The sequence below is a fragment of the Ovis canadensis genome, chromosome 7 (assembly GCF_042477335.2).
Source record: "Ovis canadensis isolate MfBH-ARS-UI-01 breed Bighorn chromosome 7, ARS-UI_OviCan_v2, whole genome shotgun sequence".
NCBI lineage: Eukaryota > Metazoa > Chordata > Mammalia > Artiodactyla > Bovidae > Ovis > Ovis canadensis.
The window spans coordinates 13,080,899-13,094,770 of NC_091251.1; the positions used below are offsets into that span (position 1 = coordinate 13,080,899).

The following is a 13,872-nucleotide window of genomic DNA, read 5'->3' on the forward strand; positions in this document are numbered from 1 at the left end:
TGCAAGAGACAAACCCAGGTTTGATCCCTGGGTTGTGAAGATCCCATGGAGAAGGAAATGGCAACCCACTCCATTCTTGCCTGGAAAATTCCATAGACAGAGGAGCCTGGTAGTCCATGGGGTCGCAAGAGTTAGACACCACTGAACAACTGAGCATGACAACAATGAAGACCAAAAGATATTTTGGGAATTCCCTGGTGATCCAATGGTTAGGATTTCATGCTTCCATTGCAGAGGGCACAGGTTCAATCCCTGGTCAGAGAACTAGGAGTCCACAAGCCACATGGCATGGCCAAAAAAAAATCAAAAGATATTTTATCAGTGCCCAGTTAGGAGATAGGAAACACATCATATTCCACACAGGGAAAGTTTAATGTAAAAAATTATTAACTAGAAGCAGGTGATTACCTACTGAGGAATCAAGAAAATCTAATAAATCCAGGAATAGCACATGTGAAGAGAAGTCACTCCCTCTAAAACTGAGTCAGAATACCCAAGGTAGGAACCTATTTGGAAGAGGGCCTTTCCTTTACCCAGTGCTGAGGTTCAGACTTCATTGAAATGGAGCAGCTAGTACCCCCTGCATGGCAGAGAAATTCCCTGAGATGCAGCAGGAAGCCAGCCCTCCAGACAGTCAACCCAACTGTGGGTTGCCACCCACTGGGGCATCACCAAGAAAGTGCCCACAGAGGAATCCTCTGGGAAACTGCCCACCAGAGTAGAGGCAAAACCCACTGAGAAGTCTCTCAGCTGATGCCCCTGAAACTTACTGGAGGTGAGTGCCCCTGGATATCCTTCTGACCTCCACCCACCCCGAGAGGAAGCAGGGAAGAGTACAACGGAAACGGCATCCTCTTCTTCCCGCAGGAGTGCTCCAGTGTCCCTACTGACAGAGGAGAAATGTCCAGGGAAGGTGGATTTGGAGATAAGAGGTGATAAACTCACACAGGCATTTCTAACATTGAGACACTTCTGGGAGCATCCCACACATTTAACTTTCTAGGCATCCCTTCTTCTGCTAGCAATTACCTGTCTTCTTCTCCTTCTACCAAACACAGTGGATATTATAACTTTGAGGTTTAACACGTTGTTCAAAACGGAAAGCCAACAAGGTGATGTTGTACATGGGAACTTGTAACAATTAGAGTTTTACCTGAGAAGCGGAGTGACTGCCCATGATATAGAATAAAGGATCTACAGGAAATGACTCACAGACATGGAGAACAGACTTGTGGTTGCCAAGAGAAGAATGGAGTGGGAGTTTGGGATTAACAGATACAAACTACTATGTATAGAATGGATAAACAACAAGGTCCTATTGTATAGCACAGGGAACTATATTCAGTGAAAGTCAAAGTTTAGTCACTCAGTCGCATGCGACTCTTTGCAGCCCTATGGACTGTAGTCCGCCAGACTCCTCTGTCCATGGAATTCTGCAGGCAAGAATACTGGAGTGGGTTGCCATTTCCTTCTCCGGGGGATCTTCCCAACTCAGGGACTGAACTCAGGTCTCCTGCATTGCAGGCAAATTCTTTACCATCTGAGCCACCAGGGAAGCCCCACTGTATTCAATACCCTGAGATAAACCATAATGGAAAAGAATATTTTAAGAATGCATATATATGTATGTATAACACTGAACACTTTACTGTACAGCAGAAATTAACACCACATTGTAAATCAAGTGCACTTCAAAAAAAGAATAAAGGCTCTACACTAGGACAGTCTGTGCAGGTTGTTGATTCTTCGTCTGTGTTGAGCCTAAAGTAGCTCTAGGCCTGGCACAGGAGCAGATATGAAGGAAAGCTGGATGTAGAGAGCAGATGGGAGTGCACAAGCAGACTGAGATCCCTGAGGACTAACTGGGACCCAGTTCCGTCTCTGAACCATTCCAACCTCAGTGCTGTGGGTGACCTACAGGAGAGCTGACACTCATTATCAAGGAACCACACACACGTCTGGCCCAGGACTCAGAGACGCTGAAGGAGGAGGCCTGGAGGAACTGAAGTTGCTACAAGTCTGATGCACCAAGTAAAGCAGGCAGCAGACTAGCAACAACTTTCAGAGCATAAAACGTATGACTTCTTCATTTCTACCTCTGGTCTTCATACGCAGCTTCTTTTATGGCCATCAGAACCATATAAAAAGAGAACTTTGGGAAACACAGTTCCAGCTTAGCTAAGATGACTTACATCTCAGAGCAGCAGAGAAACTGCCAGGGCAATCTGCACCCTGCTCCTAAAACCATCAGCAAAACAAAATGAGACACTTCAGTTTAGCAAAGAAGAGATACAATGGGAAAGATGTACCACCTGTTCTCTGATGAATTTTTCTCTCCAAAGATTTATGTTTCATAAGAGGACAATATAAATTATAATGTTATAGATTCTGAGTAGTGCAAGAATGCAAGTATAAATTATAATATTGATTCTGAGTAATGACATGTTTAATATTATACGGCATAAAACACAACTGAAGTTTTGTTTTCTACCTACAACACTGATAAATTCCTGAACAAAATATCAGTTCTTCCACAGATTCTCTCAGCCATGCTGCGTGGTATTCTTTTTAAGTATTCATTATTGGGTATATTAATTTTTATAAAGAAAGATATTAATTGCTAATGATTAAGTGTTATGACTGATTATACTATAAAAGAAGTCATGCACAAGATATAAAGTATTTGGATCAATATAGAAACTTGATAAAAAGTTAAAGTCATTCTTTTTCTCCTATGTCTTCCCTCATGTAAAAAGACCTTCACCAATTTTTTTGTGTATCCCTGAGATGCTTTTACTTTAAGAACTTTCCACTTCTCCTTTTGTATTATTATTTAATGTGATGCTGATCATCCTAACATCATACTATGATCATTAAAATACTTGACAAATTTGGGATTACCATAGTGAAACCTTTGGTCAAGAGGATGTGTCCTGGCTTTGAGGTTGGAGCAAGGCTGGTTGTTCTGCAAGCACTCTCTTCTGGGCATTGTTCAGAATCAAAAAACAAGAAATTCTTAATCTTATGGCATGCTTATCAATGTTCATGTTTTCAGAAATTTAGGGCAGTGCAAATGAAATATTGGATATTTAAGAGTCACTATGGAAGGGTCTGGAATGTGGGACTTGATAAAAAAAACTTTTTTTCAGAATCTTGAATTGTCATTTCCAACTCACTGAAGATGGATTTCAAAATCATTCATCAAGGAGTCGGAAAATTCTTAAAGAGTTATCAAAAATTTGGAAATGAAGCATTACTAGTTATGCCTACAAAGTCATGCTAGGGCTCCCTGCAAATCAGCTGATGCTATAGTAGAGTACCCTTGTTTGGCTTCCTGTTTATGAGTGAAAGGCAGCAGAATATACCACCTCAAATGTGACTAGAGTTCAGGTCATGCCACCCTAAAAAATGCCCTTTGGGTATTTTAACTATTTGGAGCTGCAAGCACTTCAAAAACATCAAATTCAAGGAAGAGGCTTTTTCTGAATCCTGCTTCAGTTCAGTCATTGAGTTGTGTCTGACTCTTTGCGACCCCATGAACAGCAGCATGCAAGGCTTCCCTGTCCATCACCAACTCCCAGAGTTCACTCAAACTCATGTCCATTGAGTCGGTGATGCCATCCAACCACCTCATCCTCTGTCACCCCCTTCTCCTCCTGCTCTCAATCTTCCCCAGCATCAGGGTCTTTTCCAATGAGTCAGCTCTTCGTATCAGATGGCCAAAGAATTGGAGTTTCAGCTTCATCATCAGTCCTTCCAAATGAATATTCAGGACTGATTTCCTTTAGAATGGACTGGTTGGATCTTCTTGCAGTCCAAGGGACTCTCAAGAGTCTTCTCCAACACCACAGTTCAAAAGCATCAAGTCTTTGGCGCTCAGCTTTCTTTATAGTCCACTCTCACATCCATACATGACTACTGGAAAAACCATAGCCTTGACTAGATGGACCTTTGTTGGCAAATAATGTCTCTGCTTTTGAATATGCTATGTAGGTTGGTCATAATTTTCTTTCCAAGGAGTAAGCGTCTTTTAATTTCATGGATGCGGTCACCATCTTCAGTGATTTTGGAGCCCCAAAAAATAAAGTCTGACACTGTTTCCACTGTTTTCCCATCTATTTGCCATGAAGTGATGGGGCCAGATGCCATGATCTTAGTTTTCTGAATGCTGAGCTTTAAGCCAACTTTTTCACTCTCCACTTTCACTTTCATCAAGAGGCTCTTTAGCTCTTCTTCACTTTCTGCCATAAGGGTGGTATCGTCTGCATAGCTGAGGTTATTGATATTTCTCCTGGCAATCTTGATTCCAGCTTCTGCTTCATCCAGTTCAGCATTTCTCATGATGTGCTCTGCATATAAGTTAAATAAGCAGGGTGACAATATACAGCCTTGACATACTCCTTTTCCTATTTGGAACCAGTCTGTTGTTCCATGTCCAGTTCTAACTGTTACTTCCTGACCTGCAACAGATTCCTCAAGAGGCAGGTCAGGTGGTCTGGTATTCCCATCTCTTTAAGAATTATTCAGTTTGTGGTGATCCACACAGTCAAAGGCTTTGACATAGTCAATGAAGCAGAAATAGATATTTTTCTGGAACTCTCTTGCTTTATCAACGACCGAACAGATGTTGGCAATTTGATCTCTGGATCCTCTACCTTTTCTAAAACCAGCTTGAACATCTGGAAGTTCATGGTTCATGTATTGCTGAAGCCTGGCTTGGAGAATTTTGAGCATTACTTTACTAGCATGAGGGATGAGTGCAATTGTGTAGTAGTTTGAGCATTCTTTGGCATTGCCTTTCTTGAGGATTGGAATGAAAACTGACCTTTTCCAGTGCTGAGGCCACTGCTGAGTTTTCCAAATTTGCTGGCATATTGAGTGCAGCACTTTCACAGCATCATCTTTTAGGATTTGAAATACCTCAAATGGTATTCCATCACCTCCACTAGCTTTGTTTCTAGTGATGCTTCCTAAGGCCCACTTGACTTCACATTCCAGGATGTCTGGCTCTAGGTGAGTAATGATACCATTGTGATTATCTGGGTCATGAAGATCTTTTTTGTATAGTTCTTCTGTGTATTCTTGCTCCTCTTCTTAATATCTTCTGGTTCTATTAGGTCCATACCATTTCTGTCCTTTATTGAGCCCATCTTTGCATGAAATGTCCTTGGTATCTCTGATTTTCTTGAAGATATCTCTAGTCTTTCCCATTCTGTTGTTTTCCTCTCTTTCTTTGCACTGATCACTGAGGAAGGCTTTCTTATCTCTTTGCTGTTCTTTGGGACTCTGCATTCAAATGGGTATATCTTTCCTTTTCTTCTTTGCTTTTCACTTCTCTTCTTTTCTCAGCTATTTGTAAGGCCTCCCCAGACATCCATTTTGCTTTTTTTCATTTCTTTTTCTTGGGGATGGTCTTGCTCCCTGCCTGCTGTACAGTGTCATGAACCTCCGTCCATAGATCATCAGGTACTCACTCTGTCTATCAGATCTAGCCCCTTAAATCTATTTCTCACTTCCACTGCATAATCGTAAGGGATTTGATTTAGGTCATACCTGACTGGTCCAGTGTTTTTCCCTACTTTCTTCAATTTAAGTCTGAATTTGGCAATAAGGATTTCATGAACTTCCCTTATCTGCCTAAAAACTGATCCTCCAAAGCGAACTCAATTGTCAGAGATTATCTTCCTATCGCTATCATTAACCAGAGAAGATTGACTCATATCAGTGGAGAGGAGAATAGAAGTCGGCACCACACCTTCACAGACTTTGTCACAAGCAATCATACCTCCCCCCTATTCTTCTAAGGGCCCTTTCATCTTTCCTGAAAACCGTTTACTCTCCTCTCAGAGTCCTACATTCCCCAACCCTTTCCCTATTGAGATAGCATTTAATCTTGAATTCTAAGCCACTTTGGAAGATAGTCGTTTTTCCCTGGATATGTCTCAAGTACATATGAGCTAATAAACTTGTTTTTTGTACATGTTAATAAACTTGTTTATTTTTCTCTCATTGATTTGTCTTATAGTGTCTCAGCTAAGAATTCAGAAGGCAGAGGGAAAATTTTATTTCCTCCCCTAAACTGTTAATTCGGATCCAGACTCTTTAAATGTGATGTTAATTTGCAGAAGGTTGACTAATTATGAATTATCAGTGTTTTTTATCTGGTAGAGATGCAAATTATTTTTGTTCAGCAGAAAGGATATCCTCAAATGTTACATTTTATTTACGTTTGTAAGACATGAACCAGTTTGGTAACTAACATCTCATTCTAGCATTCTCCTTCCATGAATCATTTATTATTCTGGGTTCCTCAATGAATTAAATATATCTTTAGAAAACTGTTCATCCTATACTTATATGAAAGTCATGTTTTTCCTTTTTTGAAAATTATAGTTCAACACTCCCTCGTTTTTTGTTTACTGCTGGTGGGAGTTGTGTAGATAGGCATTATCGAATGTAGCACTGCTCCAGGGGCAGCTTCTGTGTAAACTCGCCCCAGTGGTTACGTTTAGATTAGACGAGGCCCGGTCAGTCTCTAACTGACCCTTTCCTTTTCTCACTTTTCTGATAGGACTTCATATTCTTTCACTCTTCTTCATCTTCCATCTTACCTCCACCCCCAGCAACCTCACCTCCCATCTAAGAGAAAAAGAACCCACAATATGGCCCTACCCCCATATCTTAGGTCCTGAAGCTGGTAATTTCTGTAAAGGAATAGAAGGAAATGTAGAGTCCTATGTATTCTTTATTTCCAAAGAAATTCATTACATCCCCAGGGATACTTGGAACTAATAGCATCAAGCTCTGTCAGGTTTTATAAACAAGTTGTGTTGGTTCAATCCATCAGGACAGAGGAGAGTCTGGGTGTGTACACAAAGCTACCATCAACTGAAAAAAATGCACAATGTGAGAAACGTAATTAAGTTGTGTGTGTGTGTGTGTGTGTGTGTTAAGTCACTTCAGTCGTGTCCGACTCTTCACTACCCCATGGACTGTAGCCCTTCAGGCTCTTTTGTCCAGGGGATTCTCCAGGCAAAAATACTGGAGTGGGTTTCCATGCCCTCCTCCAGGGGATCTTCCTAACCCAGGGATCGAACCCGCATTTCTTTATGTCTTCTGCATTGGCAGGCGGGTTCTTTACCACTAGTGCCACCTTTAGGGGCAAAATGAGGACTATGGTCTGGGAGATAGCATTTCAGATAGCGCTGAGAAACTGCCCCAAAGAGGTAGTGGGGAGTCAGTATATGTGTGATTTTGGTGAAGGTACATGCAATCAAGCACATGTGTTTTGCAGGTTTCTGGTAGTCTAGTGAAGGTTACTGCCAGTCATGAGGAGCATACATTCCCTGAAGGATTTTTAGTGCTTTTCTAGATAGGAGAGGCAAGAATTGGGCTCATAAAATCATCTACTGCAAATATCTATCTGAACACCTCTTCTGCCAGTTTTTCCCAGAGCCCAGAGTGCTTCATTCCTGATCTCCACCCGAAACTCCTATAAGGGGATGTTGAAGGTCAGTAGCTGCAGAAGCTCCTAGTTTGATTCTTGTAGAGCTAGATGGCAAGTGTCAATTTGTGGTGGTGGTGGTTTAGTCACTAAGTCATGTCCAGTACTTGTGGCCCCATGGACTTTAGCTCCCCAGACTCCTCTGCCCATGGGATTTACTGGAGTAAGTAGCCATTTCCTGTATTTTCCAGGCAGATTCTTTACCACTGAGCCACCAGGGAAGTTCTATCATTTTAGCTTCCCTGGTGGCTTAGATGGTAACGAATCTGCATACAATGCAGGAAACCTGGGTTTGATCCTTGGGTTGGGAAGATCCACTTGAGTAGGGAATGACTGTGCCCTCTGATTCTCCAGTGTTCTTGCCTGGAGAATTCCATGGACAGATGAGCCTGGCAGGCTACAGTCCATGAGATCACAAAGAGTCAGACACGACTGAGCAACTAACACTTTCACTTTGTTAAGTACATGGCATGAAAGCATATGGAACTTGCTCCCAGTGCTCTTCAAAAAGAGGGATGAGAAAGGAAGATTTCTTTGGATATTTATTTGCCTTTGGAGGGATTTCCACAATTATACAGAGATGGCTTATTATGGTATATTCTAATTCTTCACAAAGATTGAGTTATTAAAAAGTCTTCACAAATACACAAATCTCTAAAATACTGTGCAATCGTAAATCTGAGATTAGGTTCTGATATCATATTGAAATGATAGTATTCTTTTAGGGAAGAACTTTAAATTTGACAAAGGTATTTACGAAAACGAAGATACTTTTTAAGGATTGTTGCTGTTAATATTATTGCTATTAATAGTATAAAATCTGCAAATGCAGGATCAGTGGTTTATGTTCTGGATTTTTTTTTTCCTGGAGAGGTTCTCTGTTCTCAGTTAGAGGAATCTGAGGATGTGAACTTTAACGATAGACATTGTGCTCTTAAGTACGACTTTGAACAAGTCATTTAACCTGTTTTAAGTTAAACCTGTTTAAGGAAAATAGTAATAACAATCCCTTCCTCATATGGTTGTCATGGGAATTAAATGGGTAACACATATAAAGTGTTGAATGCAGAGCTCAGGTAGATATTAATAGATGCTCAGTAAAGTGCAGTGTTATGGCTGTTACCCTCAGCCATTATCAGAAACAAAGTTACTTACAAGTGAGAGCTACTTACAAGTAGATTAATTTGGGGTACAAATTAGAAACAGAAATGTAAGCATTGTGAAGAAATCAGATCTTTCAAGATTTTGAGACATTTACTGAGCAGCTTTATGAGCTAGGAGCTGTCTCAAAGATATCATTAGAAGCTATAGTAAATAAGCTTGGGTGTAGGATTCTTTTGAAAAAACTGAATACTGATAAAGGATAATAATTCTTACCTAAAGATAAAAGGGCTCTTAGGAAAAAAAAAAAACAACCCGGTCTAATCTCTCACTTCAAGAGATGTGGAGACCCAGATCAAACTCTCTACTCACTGTTACACAGAGAGAAGGGGACGGGAAACTGACAGCCCCGCACTGACACCACCACACCCCTGCCCTGCGCTGGGGCCACATGGCAGGAGAAGAAGCAGCTGCTGGAGGAGACAAGGGGCCCCTGCACCTCTCCTTAGCATCTTTGCTGTTGGACTCCGGGTCACTCTTCTGCCCTGCTAGGTGGTACTGTGCTTTTATGTCCTCTAATCTGTTTTGTGAGCTGCTGTTCAGCCAGAACACTCTGGTCCAGACAGCCACTTGTTCAGACCTTGACATCCTTTTGTGACAGACCATGCCTCTCCTGGCTACCTGGCCTCCTCTCAGGAGGCCCCTGCCTCCCAGTGATTCAGCCTCTAAAGGGTGAGTGACAGCCCTGGGGGGCCCAGCACCACTGCCAGCTGGCATCGTGCAGGCATCTGTTCTGGATGCCAGGGTCTGTGCCACACCATTTGTCAATTTTTAATCTCTCCTGTCCTTTAGGCCATCTATTGGATTGAAAACAATAAATCCATTTTTAGGGCCTGATAAGAGTGTGAGGAGGTGGTTGGAAGCCATCAAATCTCACTATTAATAACTTATGTTATTTTAAAATGGTTCTGCTGGGTAGTTCAACAAGAGTTCACATTTTATTCTGTTTTTCTACTGCCTTTGGGGTAAAGATCTCTGATTTCCCAGAATCAAAGTATTTGACAGATTTTAAAGTACACACTAGAGGGCAGTGGCCCCATATCTAGACACCTGACAGTTACCACTGTCTTTGCATTTCCCTGCCCTTCCTGCGTTAGGGGAGGGGAGGGAAGGCTCCTCCACATCATATAAATGCCATTTATGTCTGAAGTGTTTTGTGAAAATAGATCAGCTGCTTGGCAGCACCCTGTCTATCATTCCTTGTAGTTTCTTTTCTATCCTTCTTCCAGCGATTTATCTCAGTGGAGTTTTAATAACAGAGTTATATTAATGACCATCTCATGACCCTTTTCTTTTCTAAACACAGGGAGGAGAAATAGGAAACATACATTTCTCATTTGGAGTAGTAAGGTTTTCTATCTTTGCACCCTCGCAAATAAAGTCTTGAATTAAGAGTGAGGAAAAATAGGGACTTCATGCATGATCCAAGAGTTAAGAATTTGCCTTCTAAACCAGGGGACGTAGGTTTGATTCCTGGTCGGGGAAGTTACGGTCCCACGTGCTGCAGGGCAACTAAGCCCAAGCACTACAACCAGAGAAAGACCACACACTGCAACAAAGACCCAGTGTAGCCAAAATAAAACAGTCAACTTTTTTAAAAAGAATGAGGAGAAAGAAAGGTAGAGTGAGGTCATATTTTATTTTGTGTATGTAGAGGTAACAACCATTAATATGAGTCTGCAGAGCTGTCCACTAAGGAGAATCATATTTCAGCTCGGCTTTACCTCTCCTGCCTACCTCGGTAGGGAGAGGCGAAGCTGACCTGCACAGTCAGCAGCAGGGCTGGGTGAGAGAGCTGGGAGTTAGTTGAGCCACTAGGCCCTGTGGTAGCAGAGAGAGAAGTTCCAATGTGGCTGAAGAGTGTAATGAAGTTCAGGAGGAAAACAAAGGGACACTGAGAAATATCTCAGTGGATGATTTATGCATCTGCCTTTGATGGAACCTGAGAAACCTAAATAAAGGATTTGATTTATTTTTAATTATTTTTGGTTGTTGGACTGTTTCTTTGGAAAAAAAAAAATAAGCCTCTAACACTGGATTATGTGAGTCCTTTAATTTATAGGCATAATCTCAGATATTGCAGTTGTCAAAATAAAGTGAATGGCATGAATGCTTTTTTTCCCCAATGCATATAAAAGTTATCTTTATTCTTTACGATAGTTTGGTAAGTGTACAATACCATTATGAATAAAAAACCAATCTACATACCTTAATTAAAAAATTCTTTGTTGCTGAAAAATGCTAACCATCGCCTGAGCCTTCAGGAGGTCTTAGGAGTAACATCAAAGATCACTGATCACAGATCACTATAACACATATTAAAAGTTTGAAATATTACAAGAATTACCGGTTAGCGACGAACGCGCGGAACTCTGAGGAAAATCTTTCACCAGGTGGACAGGCAGCCTCCGCCGCAGCAGCAGCATCATGGGGAAGGGCGACCCCAATAAGCCGCGGGGCAAGATGTCTTCGTACACCTTCTTCGTGCAGACCTGCCGCGAGGAGCACAAGAAGAAGCACCCCGACTCCTCAGTCAATTTCGCAGAGTTTTCCAAGAAATGTTCCGAGAGATGGAAGACCATGTCGGCCAAGGAAAAGTCCAAGTTTGAAGACATGGCAAAAAGTGACAAAGCTCGCTACGACAGGGAGATGAAAAATTATGTCCCTCCTAAAGGTGACAAGAAGGGAAAGAAAAAAGATCCCAACGCTCCAAAAAGGCCTCCATCTGCCTTCTTCCTGTTTTGCTCCGAACATCGCCCAAAGATCAAAAGTGAACACCCTGGCTTATCCATTGGGGATACTGCAAAAAAACTGGGTGAAATGTGGTCTGAGCAGTCAGCCAAAGATAAACAGCCGTATGAACAGAAAGCAGCTAAGCTAAAGGAGAAATAGGAAAAGGATATTGCTGCATACCGTGCCAAGGGCAAGAGTGAAGCGGGCAAAAAGGGCCCTGGCAGGCCGACAGGCTCCAAGAAGAAAAATGAACCAGAAAATGAGGAGGAAGAAGAGGAGGAAGAAGATGAAGAGGAGGAGGAGGAGGAGGAAGACGAGGAATAAATGGCTATCTTGTAATGATGTGTGTGGAGTGTGCGAGTGTGCTCAGGCAATTGTTTTGCTAAGAATGTGAATTCAAGTGCAGCTCAATATTAGCTTCAGTATAAAAACTGTACAGATTTTTGTATAGCTGATAAGATTCTTTGTAGAGAAAATACTTTTTTATAAATGCAAGTTGTGGCTTTTGAGGGGCTACTACATACAGTTAGAGTTTCAAGCTTCTGATGTTAAATGTTTCTAAATATTTAATGGTTTCTTTAATTTCTTGACTTGTGTATGGTAGCACAGCAAACTCATAGAAATTAGCATCAATAGCAACTTTTGGGTTTTCTAGAATGAGAATGTTGCGTTTTGTTTTTTTAAAAAAAATTTTGTAATAAAATTATATATATTAAAAAAAAAAGAATTACCAAAATGTGACACATAGAAATGAAGGCAGCAAATCCTTTTGCAAAAATGACACCTACAGACTTGTTACCACAAAGCTTTAGTTTGTAAAAAAAAAAAAGCTGTTTCTTTAAAGGGCAATAAAGCAAAGCACACTAAAATGCGGTGTGCCTGTATACATGTTATGTATTGAATGAATTTGCCAGAGGTTGTGCTTGGATTTGTGAAATCTGACACAATTGTGTTCCTTTATATTTATTTTTAAGTGTTCACTAAGTTTAGTCTTAAATACACAAGGGAGATAAGATACTCTTCTTTGAATTCCCCTACCAGGTCACGGGTGGGAGGAAGGGCACCTAAACCCTCAGAGCAACCTGTGCTGTGAAACAGACCGGGGACTTCCTCTGTGTTTCTCTTAGTGTTGCTAATGTTTACTGAGCGTTTACTATATACGTATCATGTTAAGTGCCTTGCATACATTATCATGCTTAATTCTCACAACAACCTGTTGCCATGTACCTGGTTATGATCCCTGTTTACAGATGAGGAACTGGAGGATTGGAGGGGTTGCCTGGATGAAGCAGTGACGACGCAGCAGCCTGAGGTCTGAGGCAGCTTTGTCTTCCTCTGACCTCATAACCATCTTTTATGTGCCCCCAGAGAACGGAGTGATACTGCCAGCAGCTCCACTGTGAAGTCATCCCCCCGACCAACCTCAGACCAACCAGCGCAGTGCTGCCTCACACACCCTGAACGGGGTGTGGGCTCTCCATCTTATTCCTTTGTAGGTGCCCTGGCTGTTCAGAGGATAGCCTCTGCCACCACACACACACATGCAGAGTCACTGGTTAGGTTTTCATTCCTCTGATTTTATATAAGACAGTGTCACTGGAGAATAATTAAAACTCCTGATGGATTTATGTTGGGGCCTCCTGACATGGTCATATAGTTAATTTATGCCAAGATGACAGGGGAGATTAGCATTAAATGTGGAGAGGAGTGCACCTGCCACTTGATGCACTCAGAAGCATCTATCAAAGATGCATTTGAAACCCAGAGACCTCAATCTTATGGGCAAGAATGCTGTAGGCTTTCTTCAGCTACACTTAAATGTGGAGAGGAAGAGTAGTTAGTGGAAACAGAGGTAGACCCCACCTTACCTGGACAGCAGATTCTTCAGGGGCAGAGGAGTCACCCCTTGCCCAGTCCTGTCTCCCTTGGTCTCTGATGTAATAATCCTTGTGCCACAGACAAAGGCAAAACCTTCTCATAGAAACAGAAGCAGGCAGAAGGACTTATGTGTCTTACTATTACTACTAATAACAATTGGTCACATCTGGTAAGTGTTTCTTGTGTGTTAGATATTGATGAAAGGGCCTTGCTGTATCATCTCATCTATTCTTTAGATGGCCAGTCTTCTTTCAAGCCTGACCCCGCCCCCAACCATCACTGCTGCTGCTGCTGCTGCTGCTGCTGCTGCTGTTGCTAAGTCGATTCAGTCGTGTCTGACTCTGTGCGACCCCATGACGGCAGCCAACCAGGTTCCCCCGTCCCTGGGATTCTCCAGGCAAGAACACTGGAGTGGGTTGCCATTTCCTTCTCCAATGCATGAAAGTGAAAAGTGAAAGTGAAGTCGCTCAGTTGTGTCCGACTCTTAGTGACCCCATGGACTGCAGCCCACCAGGCTTCTCCGTCCATGGGATTTTCCAGGCAAGAGTACTGGAGTGGGGTGCCATTGCCTTCTCCGCCCAACCATCACTAACTGT

General features: G+C 42.0%; 1 pseudogene; it reads left to right on the plus strand.

Moving 5' to 3' along the window:
- The first annotated feature begins 6,986 nt into the window (after positions 1–6,986).
- On the plus strand, positions 6,987–12,101 carry LOC138444261 (high mobility group protein B2 pseudogene; annotated as a pseudogene).
- The last annotated feature ends 1,771 nt before the right edge of the window (positions 12,102–13,872 follow it).